This window comes from Ascaphus truei, chromosome 21 (assembly GCF_040206685.1).
Source record: "Ascaphus truei isolate aAscTru1 chromosome 21, aAscTru1.hap1, whole genome shotgun sequence".
Lineage (NCBI taxonomy): Eukaryota > Metazoa > Chordata > Amphibia > Anura > Ascaphidae > Ascaphus > Ascaphus truei.
This window is the reverse complement of record NC_134503.1, coordinates 30,596,742-30,612,353: the sequence shown is the minus strand read 5'-3', so window position 1 is coordinate 30,612,353 and position 15,612 is coordinate 30,596,742. Positions and strand designations below refer to the sequence as shown.

Below are 15,612 nucleotides of genomic sequence, written 5' to 3'. Positions count from 1 at the left end.
TGGTGAAAGGTGCGTCAGGTCACTATATCCAGGGAGGAAAATACTGGACACATACATGTCCAGTATTACAGTACCTCTCATTCTTTACTGGACAGAGTATCCAAATACAGGACAGTCCGGTTCAATACTGGACACCTTGCAACCCTAGGTACGCCCCCAGTGTAGTGTGTTACTAACAACCGCAACCCAATGGAATGGGAAATGGCGGGAAAAAACTACAGGGCCATTAGCTGCTTTGTAAACAAGAGAACAATAGTCCTTGGCACAGTAAGAGTCAATAATACCAGTCCTGGAATGTGATATTGGAACCAGTCCCAGTTTGTGATTGCTGATCCCACTCGGTCTCTTCAAAGACTGGTAATTATTGTATTGGGTCTTGGCGCGGGATTTCAGAATGCCGTCCGCAGTTTGAGTATCCAGAGCACGGCGCAGGCGGCTGGGGTCGGATCCACACTTCTCTCCCCCTCCTCGCGGGCCGCGACACAGGATCAAACTGCGGACGGCATTCTGAAATCCCGCGCCAAGACCCAATACAATAATTACCAGTCTTTGAAGAGACCGAGTGGGATCAGCAATCACAAACTGGGACTGGTTCCAATATCACATTCCAGGACTGGTATTATTGACTCTTACTGTGCCAAGGGCTTGTGTTCTCTTGATTATATTGCATCCTGTGCAAGTTATTGGATAGATTTGCCTATGGTCTTTTGGCTGCCATTCTAAAGTGTACCACCAATTGTCACTTTAGAATTCATACCTAATTTGGGTTAATACCCATTTTTTGGTACTTATTTACACGTATTTAAATACATTTGTATGTATTATTATATGTTGTCACATTACTAGTTAGTTGGTGCAGATTATTCATTGTATATCATAATTATATAATTTTTTTGGCACCTCACAGGTTAATTTTAGGTGGAGCGCTTTATTATACTGTATGCTTGTATTGTTATTAGTGTTTGCCATTAGCTGTTTGCTTAAAGAGGCAATCTCAGTGGCCTTTTTTTACATTTTTGTGTATTTTTGTTACACAGCATTAAAATAGGGGTCTCCGGAGCTGAACCCCATTCTGTTCAGCTACAGGGACCCCTGCTTCTGGAGATACTTACCTCCGCAGGGGGTGCCAGTAGCCAGTCCACTCAGCTAAAAGGGTTCACATAATGGCGGAGTTTCTAAGCTCCCTGCGGGCCAACAGGAAGCTGTGACATCATTCACAGCGGCTTCCTATTGGCCGCATGACGCGGGAGCTTTAAACTTTGCTGAGATACCAGCACCCCCTATGGAGGTATGTATCTCAAGAAGCCGGGGGTCTGCGGAGGTGAAATGAATGGGGTTCAACTTTGGAGACCCTCTGCATCAAACCTATGTTGAAAAATAATAATTTTAAAAGTGTATGAATTGCTCCTTCAATGCTGTCAACTAAAAAAAGTCAGACTCACCCTTTCCAGACCCATTCTACACGTAACCCCTAAAACTCCCCCTTAAACCCCAATACAGACGCTAAACACCTTCCCAGGAGGGGTCTCTTGGTCTGCTCCTGCCTCCCTTCCCTTAACAGTCCAACCCTATGTTTAATTTAATACTAAATACTTTGGTTAACTAGATTGACCCCACCGAATTCTTCTCTATCTCACATACGTTTGTGCTATTTTAATGTTGTATTCTAAAATATTTTGTCCCATAACATTATCCAGTATTCCCAAAAGGGAAGAAAACTAATCCTCTGACAAGCCACGGGATGTTTGTCTTTGATTAAATCTGGTGCAGTTTTTTTGCACTGGTTTTTCAGGGTGAAAAATACATAACAAAAGGAAAGAGTACAGGCACAGAAATAGGTTTAAATAACTATATTTTGCAGGAAAAGAATGGACCAACGTTTCGGTCCCGATATGGGACCATCCTCCTGATTTTCATGGCAAGACGTATACACCTTTGGGGCAAGACCCCAGGTTGAGCTTAACCTTTGCAACGCCATACGGACAGCTTTGTAAAGGGTAACGTCTCAGTCTCGCCTAGGAAGAAAGTGTACGAGATGCAGTGGCATGTTTTAGAGCGTTGGATATAGATGATTGACACCATGTTTAAACAAATTAGACCGGTTTGTATGTATATTTTTTTTATTTTGGCCTCTCCAACCTGGAATTTCTCAACATTATTACACCCATTACAATACAGTTACAATACAGGGAATATAATATAGATGGAATAAGGCCATCAAGAGTTCCTGCCCAAAAGAACTGACAATCTAAATGGCATGTGGGGAGACTAATAGGGGCAGAAGGAGTACATTTGAGTGCATTAGATGGAAGGTCTATAAGAGAGTACTGTAGTTTAGTGAATAGTGGTGTATTTACATGCTTCATTTACCAGCTGAGTTTTCAGATGGGGTTTGAGGTTAGAGAGAGTAGGAGCTTGGTGACTATTAAGGGGGCAGGATGTTCCAGGGGTACATGAAGCATGTGAGAAGAGTTCTAGGAGTGAGAGGGCTTTAGTTACACAGGGGGTAGAGAGAAGTCGGGCCTGAGCAGAGTGGTGAGAGTGAGTAAGGCTTTAATGAGAGTTTAAAGCTGAGATATTAAGAGGGGGAGGAGAGTGCAGAAAGGGAAGAAGAAATTCGTAGTGAATGCAGCATTTAATAGTCAGTCAATCAGTAACAGAGAGTATCCAGGAGGAGAGAATTGGAGACAAATCGAGGGGAGAGTGAGGTTATCCGTGCAGCATTGTGAATAGATGGAAGGGTAGAAAGCTGCAAGGCAGAGAGGTCATTAAGAAGGTTGCTGTACTCCAGGCGGGAGAGAATGAGGGCAGGCATTAACATTGTAGCTGCAGAGAAACAGAGAACAGGTTATATTTCAGCGATGTTACTTAGAAATAGCTCAAGAACGAAAGAGAAGCATCAAATAGAACACCAAAAGAACAGGCGTTCAATGTGTCCACGGTAACCACATGCGTTAAAACAGGTTTTCATTATCTTTACCTCACTTCTTGGGTGATAAGGCTGTGAGTAAACTGCTGTTGGTGCCGGAAGATTGTTCATCCAGAGTCTGCCCCTTTGTAATGTTGCGTTTGTCTACAGATCACAGCATAATTCATTTAAATAGATAACTGGAGAGGACAATAATTACCACATAACCTTTTGAATTAAGCAGACCCGGAGAAAATAGAAAGGGGCCCATTTTAATGCAGAATGCACGGAAGGGAAAATATTCATTTAAGCGGGATTGAATGTTTCTAAAGAGGCCGATTACACCGATAAGAGCTTTAAGCAAACCCTTTTAAAAAATGCAAAGGCGTTTAATGAGATTTTTGTATTATTTTGTAAGGTACATTTGTTTTGCCCAAGAAATGCACCAGTTCATCCTTGCTAAATGGGAAGGGGAGTTATTCACTGTAGGGGATTACTTATAAAAGGCTTCCAGATACTTCTGCGCGGCAATAAAAAAAACTGCAAATGATTTATTCATTCATATTCATTTACAACCAACGAGATTTTATTCTTTGATGGATCTGGTGCAGTATTTTTGGCTCCGTTTTGCACGGGAGACCTTAATAATTAGAGCCTGTAGGGAAAATTGATTATTTTATTAGACAAATAGAATTCAGTTAGCGGTAATGGGAGTTTGCATGTTACCGGGGTAAAGAGAGCGAGAACCTGGCACTGCCCTTTGCCCCCAGCTTAGAGATGTGGATAGATGACCCCTTAAGAGGGCAGATAAGAGTGGATTAACCCCCTCACTTTGCCACTTAATCAGTGAGAAGGGGAAGCACGCAGTTAGCGCTGCACAGTATTAACTGTGCGTTACCCTCTTCTCACTTTATTGAATGGGATGTGGAGATCAGAAGCAAAGATATGTTTACATCTCCCTCCTCTATCTCTCTCTTCCTCCTTCACTGTCTCTCTCTGTCCCTCCTCTCTCTCTCTTCCTCCTTCACTCTCTGTCCCTCCCTCTGTCTCTTCCTCCTTCACTCTCTGTCCCTCCCTCCTTTTTTCTCTCACTCACTCCCTCTTTTTTTCTCTCTCATTCCATCTCTCTCTTCTTTGCTTTCTTTCTCTTTCCTTCACTCTCTCTCACTCTTTTTTAATGTCTCTTTTTTTCACTCCCTCTCACTCTTTTACTCAATGTCTCTGTCACTTTCTTTCTCTTTTCCTTATTTATCTTTCATTAACTCTCCCTCCCAGTCTGTGCCCCCTCTCCCTCCTTCTCTGTCTCTTCCTCCACTTCCTCCCTTCTGCTCCCTCTCCATCTCTTGCTTCCTCCCTCCCTCCTTCTTTCTCTCTTCCTCCCTCCACCTCCCTCTCCCTCTCTCCCCTTCTCTCTATCCATTTCTTTCTCTCTTTCCCTATCTCTATTTATTTTCCTCCCTCTCTCCCTATATCCATCCATGTCTCACCTGTCTCGCTCTCACTCCCTTTCTCTCCCTCCCCCTCTATACCTCTCTCCCCCCTCTATTTCCCCCCTCTCTCTCCCTCCCTTCCTCTTTCCCCCTCTACCCTCTCCATCTCTCTCCTCCTCTACCCCTCCCTCTCTCCCCCTATCCCCTCTTCTTCTCTCCACCTCCCCCTCTTCCCCTATCCCCCCTCCTTCCTCCTCTCTCCCTCTCTCCTGTGATCCTTCACTGCCATCCTTGTGAATAGTAAAACCTCTGTTCTATTTTCTCTGAACAATTGATTTTTTTCGCTGCTACTGAAACATTTTGCTGCTCAGCAGTAATTCTGCCTCGTGTCTCTTTTCATCATATCCGTGGGAGTCAAAACAACACACACTTCTGTATACTGCAAAGCCACTAACCCGTGGTTATTGTACGCAGCAAACGTGGGGGCCGTGTGTGCACGGACAGGATGTATATAGCTAGGATGATTAGGAGAGTGTTTACCAGGCCTGCACAACATACGGCCCGCGGGCCGGGCACCCGGTGCGGCCCGCGACTGACCCCTTTCAACCCCCCCTCCTTCACCCCCTTCCCTGGTTAGGACACAAGGAGCGCGCTCCAGCAGTGTCTGTGTGACCGCGCTCTCCCCTCCCCCTCTCAGCCTGCTCCAGCAGGGTGACGCGCTCTAGCAGTGTAGCGCGACCCGGAACTTCCGGATCTGCTGCTAGGGCGCGCATCCCTTGCGCTTCCCTCACGCTTCCCTGCCGCCATCTCTGTTGCCGCCGCCACCATCGTCAGGTAAGCATATGGGGTGGGGGGTAGTTCATTCATGCGGGGGTATCCTGAAGCTAGGGTCACGTGTTGAGGTATGAATAGCTTCAGTTAGCTTTAACTCATGTCTTCCCTCTTCCAAAGCATCACAAGTCCTCAATGTCTTTCTTAACTTTATTGCAGACGTAGAAAACACAGGAACTTGTAGGTGTAGTGTAGGCAGAGAGTGCTTCTCTATGTGGGATGCTTCTATGAGGTGGACTACGGTAAGAGAGAAAGGCCTTACCAGGGGTGGAAGCAGACAGGTCTGTACTCACTGTGATCTTAGGTGGAAAAGGAAGTGAGGGGCAAGGGTCACACTAAAAGTGAAGCGAGGGTCTTTTGACAAGGTGGAGGGGAGGACAACTACACCCCTTCCCTTAGCTCTCCCCGTTCCTATCCCCTCTCTCCCCCCTTCTTCTGTTCTTCTCTCTTCTCCCCCTCTCTCTCTCTGCCTATCCTTTACAGTACTAATATAAGGGGTTTGATCTAAGATCCTCCTAAAACTGTTAATTCTCCCGGACGGGATCTACATAGTAGAATCTAAATGCATAGGAGGTTACAAAATACTAGGGGCAGATCGCCTCTTCTTGATCAATCAACCTTGAGATGCTTCGGGTTGTTCACTTTTAAATGTATATATTAATTAAGTTTACTGTCTATAAACAACCATGTGATGTGAATGTACCCCTGTCAGAAAACAATAAAAATGTTTGAAATAAAAGTGAAGCGAGACTATACTAACTGTCAGCAAGGACAGGGGGGGGGGGAAAGCCCATTAACTGGAGGACTGGAGATGTTGCCAGGGCAACCAGGGGTGTGACAGACTGGAAGGGAAAAGGGCAACATAATGTATCCATCCCATCTGCACTGGGAGTGAAACTGCAAGGAAAGTAACATCCAAATACAGCTAGCAGGCAGAACTGCCAAGGAAAGGGGGGGGGGGGTGAAACAGAGAAGGCAGACATGGGTATTTCTGTTCCATGACAGGGGGGCTGCTGAAATGGAATGGGCTGGGGGGCTGCTGACATGGGAGGGGGGGCTGCTGACATGGGAGGGGGGGCTGCTGAAATGGAATGGGCTGGGGGGCTGCTGAAATGGGAGGGGGGGCTGCTGACATGGGAGGGGGGGCTGCTGACATGGAATGGGCTGGGGGGGCTGCTGACATGGGAGGGGGGGCTGCTGACATGGAATGGGCTGGGGGGACTGCTGACATGGAATGGGTTTGGGGGGTTGCTGACATGGAATGGGCTGGGGGGGCTGCTGACATGGAATGGGTTTGGGGGGCTGCTGACATGGAATGGGCTGGGGGGGCTGCTGACATGGGAGGGGGGCTGCTGAAATGGAATGGGCTGGGGGGGCTGCTGACATGGGACGGGGGGCTGCTGACATGAGGGGGGGCTGCTGACATGGGGGGGGGCTGCTGAAATGGAATGGGCTGGGGGGGCTGCTGACATGGGAGGGGGGGCTGCTGACATGGGAGGGGGGCTGCTGAAATGGAATGGGCTGGGGGTGCTGCTGACATGGGAGGGGGGGCTGCTGACATGGGGGGGCTGCTGAAATGGAATGGGCTGGGGGGGCTGCTGACATGGGAGGGGGGGCTGCTGACATGGAATGGGCTGGGGGGGCTGCTGACATGGAATGGGTTTGGGGGGCTGCTGACATGGAATGAGCTGGGGGGGCTGCTGACATGGAATGGTTTTGGGGGGCTGCTGACATGGAATGGGCTGGGGGGGCTGCTGACATGGGAGGGGGGGCTGCTGACATGGGAGGGGGGGCTGCTGAAATGGAATGGGCTGGGTGGGGCTGCTGACATGGGAGGGGGGGCTGCTGACATGGGGGGGCTGCTGAAATGGAATGGGCTGGGGGGGCTGCTGACATGGGAGGGGGGGGCTGCTGACATGGGAGGGGGGCTGCTGAAATGGAACGGGCTGGGGGTGCTGCTGACATGGGAGGGGGGGCTGCTGACATGGGGGGGCTGCTGAAATGGAATGGGCTGGGGGGGCTGCTGACATGGGAGGGGGGCTGCTGAAATGGAATGGACTGGGGGGCTGCTGACATATGGGGGGTGGCTGCTGAAATGGAATGGGCTGGGGGGGCTGCTGAAATGGGCTGGGGGGCTGCTGATATGGGCTGTGGGGGCTGCTGATATGGGCTGTGGGGGGCTGCTGAAATGGGCTGTGGGGCCCGACTGTTTTCCTTGGGAGGGGGGAGAGTGGTGTGAGTTGCAGGGGGGGAGAGTGATGTGAGGTGCAGGGGGGAGAGTGATGTGAGGTGCAGGGGGGGAGAGTGATGTGAGGTGCAGGGGGGGGAGAGTGATGTGAGGTGCAGGGGGGGGGAGAGTGATGTGAGGTGCAGGGGGGGAGAGTGATGTGAGGTGCAGGGGGGAGAGTGATGTGAGGTGCAGGGGGGGGAGAGTGATGTGAGGTGCAGGGGGGAAGAGTGATGTGAGGTGCAGGGGGGAGAGTGATGTGAGGTGCAGGGGGGAGAGTGATGTGAGGTGCAGGAGGGAGAGTGATGTGAGGTTAAGGGGGGGAGAGTGATGTGTGGTGCAGGGGGGGGAGAGTGATGTGAGGTGCAGGGGGGGAGAGTGATGTGAGGTGCAGGGGGGGAGAGTGATGTGAGGTGCAGGGGGGGAGAGTGATGTGAGGTGCAGGGGGGGAGAGTGATGTGAGGTGCAGGGGGGAGAGTGATGTGAGGTGCAGGGGGGGAGAGTGATGTGAGGTGCAGGGGGGGAGAGTGATGTGAGTTGCAGGGGGAAGAGTGATGTGAGGTGCAGGGGGGTGGGATGTGTGTGGTGTGCAGGTGGTATTGTGTGTTTGATGTGGAGAGGGAGTATTATGTGTATGGGTGAGGGGGAGAGATGGGGGTATGAGAGATCGCTGGGGGGTTTCGCAAAGGTTGATGATGGGTTTTGGGGGAGATTTGAGGATGATGAAGGGTGCTGGGGGAGATATATATGAGGATGATGATGAGAGGTGCTGGAGGAGAGATGATGATTTTACCCGTGCGGCCCAAATCTTTTTTCCTTGGAGCAGTTCGGCCCTTCTCACTGTACAAGTTGTGCAGGCCTGGTGTATACCGTATCTGAAAACCGAGGGGATGCTGCATACATAACATGGCATTGACTGCTTGGGAAGATAACCAGTGTGATTGACTTGTTACAATGCTGTATACCTTGTATTCAATTGTTAGGAGCATGTAGGCTTCTAATTAACTGGTTAGGAGCATGTGTACTTCTAATTAACTGGTTAGGAACATGTGTACTTCTAATTAACTGGTTAGGAGCATGTGTACTTCTAATTAACTGGTTAGGAGGATGTATACTTCTAATTAACTGGTTAGGAGCATGCATACTTCTAATTAAAAGGTTAGGATGACGTATACTTCTAATTAACTGGTGAGGCGCATGTATACTTCTAATTAAGTGGTTTGGTGGCTGTATACCTCTTTTTACCTGGTTAGAAGGCTGTATACCTATTATTTCCTATTTATGAGGCTGTATACCTCCTGTTACCTGATTAGGAGGCTGTATACTTCTCATTACCTGGTTAGGAGGCTGTATACTGCTTATTACCTGGTTAGGAGGCTGTATACTGCTTATTACCTGGTTAGGAGGCTGTATTAACTGGCTGGTATGATGTATACTTCTAATGAACCGGTTAGTAAGAGGTTGTATACCTCACATACTGTAGCTTGGTCACTGAGCAGTTGTCAGTCCGACCCTTAAACCAATCCTCGGGTTAACTTTCCATACCCTCCATCACCTAATTTGCTTTGCCCCATTGATGCACTTAAAATTGGCTGCAGCATTTTTTGATTACATATATATCCCAATTATTCACGTTGAGGCCCAGATGCCCATAACAAGACCATCAACTCCGTTTCTACCCCAACATATTTTGCCATTTAAAGTCAGGGGTAAAACATAGCCCAGGGGTTCTCAACTGCCGTCCTCCGGACCCCCAACAGGTCAGGTTTTAAGGATATCCCTGCTTCAGCACCGGGGGCTCCATCAGTGGCTCAGTCGACGACTGACCTGTTGGGGGGGGGGGGGGGGGAGTCTTGAGGACTGGACTTGAGCACCACTGATATAGCCCACGACGATCTCATGGCCCAACAACCTGTGCCTCCTCCCTTATCCAACTACACATCAGCCCCACATGTCTGCCCTCTTTGGTAAGGTCCCCGCACCATAGATGTTTACCCCGTTTTCTCCATTTGGCCTTCCTCACCCCCACACCACCATTTCTCATAGATCTTCACCTGCTGGCCAAGGTCATATTAAAAACATCCAGCCCTCACATCAGATAAATGATGTCCTCTTGGTACAATTCCTATCCACCTCCGTCATTGCCAGTTATAAAGTTATTGTTCCTGATCGTATGAAACCCCTTCCTCAAACCTGGGTTCGCTCCGGTGGCTTCTTGGGGCTCGGTCAGACCCTATTCTGCTTTCTAAATCCCTTTCCATGTGTACGATTCTGTGAGATCTCCTCGTGTTTGATGATCATCGGGGGTTGATCATATTGTGTTGTGAGTCGACAAAGATCTGACCGTAGGTTTTCTCATCTTAATCCTCTGCTTCCTTTATCTGAACTCTGTTGTCATCACAAGTTACAAATGTGGGCAGACTTGCTGTCCCCGCTGCCGAGGAAAGCCATGGAACATGTGGCATGCCACCGGAGCAGGGATTAACACAGCGGGAAGTATGGACTCCCCACAGGTCGCAGCAGCTTTTACCTTCTCCGGAGCCATGGCGTTTGGCTTAATTTCCCGCAGCTCCGGGGACACTAAGTCTCAGCTACATCTGCACGTTAACGCCATACAGTCTGTCCAATGCTCTTCTGCTGGTCCAATGCTCTTCTGCTGGTCCAATGCTCTTCTGCTGGTCCAATGCTCTTCTGCTGGTCCAATGCACAGGAGAGTGACACAATATCCAGATGTGCAGTAGTTGTCGTGGGATGTTATTATCGAGGTGGGATGACAGCAGAGAATGGAACAGAGACATGGTCTTGCTGTAATGTTCTGTTACATTGTTGAAATGATGCAGCAAATAACGGGTATTATAACTTTTTTTAAAAAGAAAGAAACTGTATATAAACGTGGGTATCTTATGTTCACCGACTTCGCCTATTCCAAAAGCCCCGAAAAATACGTATGTGAAAAGCTGTTGTGGAATAGAGTTGTATCGTTCCATGAGTAGCAAATCGTGACCAGCTGTTATGGGCATTTAATCTCTTTAGCACCCTTTGCTCTTGACCAGCCTGCCCTGAGTCATTGTTCGGTATTGCGTGTCCAGCATGCCTTCTACCCGCCTGAAAAATGAAACGTGAGCTAGTTCTGCTGCTCCTCTGTCATCAGCCCCTAGGATAAAACATTTTAGCACCCCTGTCCTTGTCCCTGAATTCTCCTCTCTGATGTTTAAGCAGCTGCTGTAGGCCTGCTGGTACCTAGCCCATGTACCTGGTGCCAGGGACTTACGGATCAGTCCTGTTACCCTGTCTCTCCGATTGTCCACGGGCAGCATGGACATTCCACTCCCCGCACTGCTGCTTCCAGAATTAGTGACCCGATAAGGGGCCACTGTAACTGGGATAAAGCATCGGCCATGTTCTGGGTCACCATGCGGCCATGTTCTGGGTCACCATGTGGCCATGTTCTGGGTCACCATGCGGCCATGTTCTGGGTCACCATGCGGCCACGTTCTGGGTCACACTGCGACCACGTTCTGGGTCACACTGCGACCACGTTCTGGGTCACACTGCGACCACGTTCTGGGTCACACTGCGACCACGTTCTGGGTCACACTGCGACCATGTTCTGGGTCACACTGCGTGCATGTTTTGGGTCACACTGCGTGCATGTTTTGGGTCACACTGCAACCATGTTCTGGGTCACACTGCGACCATGTTCTGGGTCACCATGCGGCCATGTTCTGGGTCACACTGCGGCCATGTTCTGGGTCACACTGCGTACATGTTTTGGGTCACACTGCGTACATGTTTTGGGTCACACTGCGTACATGTTTTGGGTCACACTGCGTACATGTTTTGGGTCACACTGCGTACATGTTCTGGGTCACACTGCGGCCATGTTCTGGGTCACAGTGCGACCATGTTCTGGGTCACACTGCGTACATGTTTTGGGTTACACTGCGTACATGTTTTGGGTCACACTGCGTACATGTTTGGGTCACACTGCGTGCATGTTCTGGGTCACACTGCGTGCATGTTTTGGGTCACACTGCGTACATGTTTTGGGTCACACTGCGTGCATGCTGGCACTTTTATGAAATTCCATTCTAATCTTAAAACCTATGTGTGAAGATGCATACACCACACTCTCCAGTCACACCATAAGAGGATGTCCCTGCCCTTCATTGTACCTCCCTATAATTGTATCGTTGCAACTATGGGGAACAGCTGCAGTACCATCATTTAACTGCAACAACCTTTCTCTTGCCGTTTTCATGCACAGCATTGCCCTTTACTACTGTATATGCTCCAAAACGTACAGCGACCGCATCTGTGAACAGGTCCAACTTCCCATTATTCTGCCTTTCCTCCATCCAAAATGACCCTACCATTAACATTTCTTCAGGAACGTTCTCCACACCCGCATGTCATCCCTCCTGCCATAATAATACCAACCATTATCCCAACCATTATCCCGTGACGCCCTTCCCACCCCTGTCCCTTTCTCAAGCCTCCGACCCAATGGCCTCAGCATCGTCCGTATCCAACCTGCCAAAATCATTAAAGATCGCCCTTGCTTCCATGGTGTATGTCCAGCTTGCACGTTTTTTCTCTGGCGGCCCTCAAGGCGTCCACCTTAAGTCACCTGGACTGACTATTAACGAGGGGCCAATTCTATACCCAAGAGTGTCATTGGCCTCCCGTTTTATGTGCGGCCAGGGTAATGGCCCTAAAGCCAGCTCTTAAAAAAATGTGATTAGCTTGGCACCTGACTCTGTTTTTTCTGGCCATGCAAAGAAAAAAAAATCACCCAGGTGGTGTGTAATGTTCCATGGCCCCGTTTTAGATTTTAGTACCCACTGAATGACTGAAAAGCCTTACAAATACACACAAGAAGATCTGGTGCCTTCCATCGGGTGGGCATTTATCAATGTAACACTCACCCTGCCACTAGTGCCCAGTAATGAAAAACGTTCGGGGTGCACTGGTAGGCGCCAGAATGCCGATTCAATCTCTGCCTTGGTCACCTGTTCCACATTTTTTATGCGCCGGATGGCATTGTGTATGCCGATATATGTAAGTGTGCAAATGTCCTTGTGTATACTGCCAGTTACTGCCCCCTCCCCTCCCTCCCCCCTCCTCACCGGTAAGGCAAATGTTGTATGAAACAAGATATTCCATTCTCGTTTGTAGGCAAAAAAGTGGAGAGAATTTGACGCTTGCGATTGGTGGAGTTTTCAGTGGTGTCAACCAATTTTCTTGGTACTGTGCAGGGGAAGGTGTGTTTGCCTATTTTTATTAACCAGACATCTACTGTATATAAGAAGAAATACTAGACATAGCGAAATAGAAACATACAATATAACCGTATCAGCGTTTCAGTAAAATATACACCAGCAAAGGAAAATAATACATTCCATGTATCCATGTTCTGCAGACAAAATTGTAATGTGTTTTTTTTACAGTTTTTATAACAGTAACAAAGAAACCCTTTCCCTGTCTTTTTGTCTTAAATTTGAGCTATTGAATACTTTCAGTAAAACCTAAAAATGTTGGGGGTGTAGATATATAATTTCCTAAAATGAGTTATAGGTTAAGGGGTGTACTGTATACCTTTCATTACCTGGTCAGGAGTCTGGATACCTCTTATTACCTGGTCAGGAGTCTGCATACCTCTCATTACCTGGTCAGGAGTCTGCATACCTCTCATTACCTGGTCAGGAGTCTGCATACCTCATTACCTAGTCAGGAGTCTGCATACCTCTAATTACCTGGTCAGGAGTCTGCATACCTCTCATTACCTGGTCAGGAGGCTGCATACCTCTCATTACCTGGTCAGGAGTCTGCATACCTCATTACCTGGTCAGGAGTCTGCATACCTCTCATTACCTGGTCAGGAGTCTGCATACCTCATTACCTGGTCAGGAGGCTGCATACCTCTCATTGCTTAGTCAGGAGGCTGCATACCTCTCATTGCCTGGTCAGGGTGTGTATACCTCTCATTAACTAGTTAGGGGGTGTATACCTCTGATTAACTAACTAGTTAGGAGGCTGTATACCTCTCATTATGTATACTGTAATTCGTATTGACTGGTTAGAAGATTGTATGTATCTCAATAATAATAATATTTCCTTATATAGCGCTGACAGTGTACGCAGCGCTATACACACAGTTATTGCTGGCACAATGAGTCCCTGCCCCAAAGCGCTTGCAATCCAAAGTTGGTGCCTTAGGCACAGGGAGCTTAAGTGACATTGGCCAAGTCACACTGAGAGCTGACACTGGGTTTCAAAACAGATCAACCCACTTCAAAGGCCAGTAACATTACCCTGGAGTTACCCCTTCCTTGCCTGGTTAAGAGGCTGTAGTCAGTTACTGGGGCATAGGAAATAGTGTGAGAGAGAAATGGTGACTCCAGCACAGAGAGAGGGGCTCTTCTCCGAGTCTGGGGTCCCTGACCCACAACACTATCCGTTGTGTCATTACCCCCTTTGCTGGCAGTGTCAGGGGTCAGCCCCAAAGCGGAGGTGACCTCCGTGTGTTGTACAATAGGAGTAACTGTATGTGGTGGAGAATACCTTCTGCTCAGGGCAACTTGCAGCACAATATAATAAAGATCAATGAAAACAAAGGACAATGGGGCTTATTCTGTGAACTCCGTTAGCGCTGTCCCGAGCGATCTGCACAGACAGCCCCAGTGACTTGAATGGAGCTTTCCATACTGATCGCACGGCTCCGCGCTATCGGAGCTTACAGAATACGCCCCAAGATGTTATGTGGATGCAAACACAACCCCGCTCCCCCCTCCCCCCCCTTCCCATCTAATAAGCAGGGCAGAATACAAAGAAATCAGGGCAAGGGGCATTTAGAATGCACACCCCAAATAGATTACAAAAAGTCAACAATACTGTAGTTTGTAAAATAACACATAGACAAATATAGCAATAGACCTTACAGATCCCAAATACTGGCAATTAGAAAGGCAGACAGGCTGCATGACAGCTCCAATATTTGGGGGCAAAATGGCCCTTTGTCAAGGGAAAGTATCTTCTTTCTCAGGTATCTCAGGTGTGCTTGCAGGTATGACTCCCTGTGTTGTACTGTATACAGGAGTATTTTGTGAGGTACATATTCTGTAAGTCAATGGGCACCCTACTAAATATTTCCCACTCACTCGCTCATTTACAAACTCATTTTAAGAAATGATTGACTAATTCTTAAAGGTAGCAGATTTGGATTACAAAATCTATCAATCACCCAGACGCGGACCCTTAAACATGTCACTGGCATTAGTACACTTTAATCCAGGAAGGATTGACTCTGTAACTGCTACCCTAAAATTAACAGTAATGTATTGGAGAAGTGAAACAATCCGATTTAGCAACGTTGCTAATGCATACTGTATGGCTTCACACATACACATGCAGCCATCACTTCGCTTCCAGGGCAAACATCTGTTCCGATAGCACCAATGAGCCTCAGTAACTATCAATCCTTTGGCTTCATCTGTTCTTTCCAAGGTTTAACCAATCCAGTGATTTGATTTTTCGCATCTCATGGTATTCAAAGGCTCCATCAGCCAGATGTCTCTGTCTCTGCCTCTTTGTCTGTCTGTCTCTCTTTATCTCTCTGTCTCTTTATCTGTCTGTCTGTCTCTCTTTCTCTGTATCACTGGCTTTTTATCTGTCTGTCTGTCTCTCTCTTTCTCTGTGCATCTCTCTATCATTATCTCTGTCTGCCTCTCTCTTTTTTTCATCTTTTTCTTTCTTCTTTTTCGTTCTTTCTTTCACTTTCCTACTCTCTTTAGCTTTGTTTCTCTCTTTTTATTTCTCTTCCCTTCTCTCTCTTGCTCAGTTTTCTCTCTCTGTCTCTCTCTGTCTCTTTTAAACACCTACAGTTACATTTCCCATTTAAAGAACACTAGCTGATATACCCGGCGTTGCCCGGAATTTACCCCCCTTCACAGATTCCCCCCCCCCCACCTTCACAGCTGCGGTTTCCCCTCCCTGCACTCCACGACTGTCCACCCCCCTGCATCCCACAAAACTGCCCCCCCCCCTGCACCCCACATCACTCTACCCCCCTGCACCCCACATCCCTCTCCCCCCCTACACCCCACATCCCTCTCCCCCCCTACACCCCACATCCCTCTCCCCCCTGCACCCCACATCACTCTCCACCCCCCTGCACCCCTCATCACTGTCCACCCCACATCACTGTCAACCCCTTG

The 15,612-nt window shown here is 48.3% G+C and overlaps 1 protein-coding gene and 1 long non-coding RNA gene across 5 annotated transcripts in view; one reads left to right on the top strand and one right to left on the bottom strand.

Moving 5' to 3' along the window:
• LOC142472367 (uncharacterized) overlaps nt 1–3,143 on the bottom strand; it is a 36,412-nt gene extending 33,269 nt beyond the window's left edge. Inside the window, exon 1 of the long non-coding RNA XR_012789665.1 lies at nt 2,981–3,143. This is a non-coding gene — a long non-coding RNA (uncharacterized LOC142472367). The remainder of the gene's footprint in view (nt 1–2,980) is intronic.
• The window catches only part of BRINP1 (BMP/retinoic acid inducible neural specific 1), a 118,368-nt gene that overhangs the window by 8,302 nt on the left and 94,454 nt on the right, over nt 1–15,612 (top strand). For 2 of the 4 annotated variants that reach the window (XM_075579448.1, XM_075579446.1), the window contains exon 1: nt 4,984–5,172. The exons of the other annotated variants lie outside the window; for them this stretch is intronic. The gene's annotated coding sequence lies outside the window, so the exon portion shown is untranslated. Of the gene's footprint in view, nt 1–4,983; nt 5,173–15,612 lie in introns of those variants that run through there. 4 annotated transcript variants of the gene reach the window in all.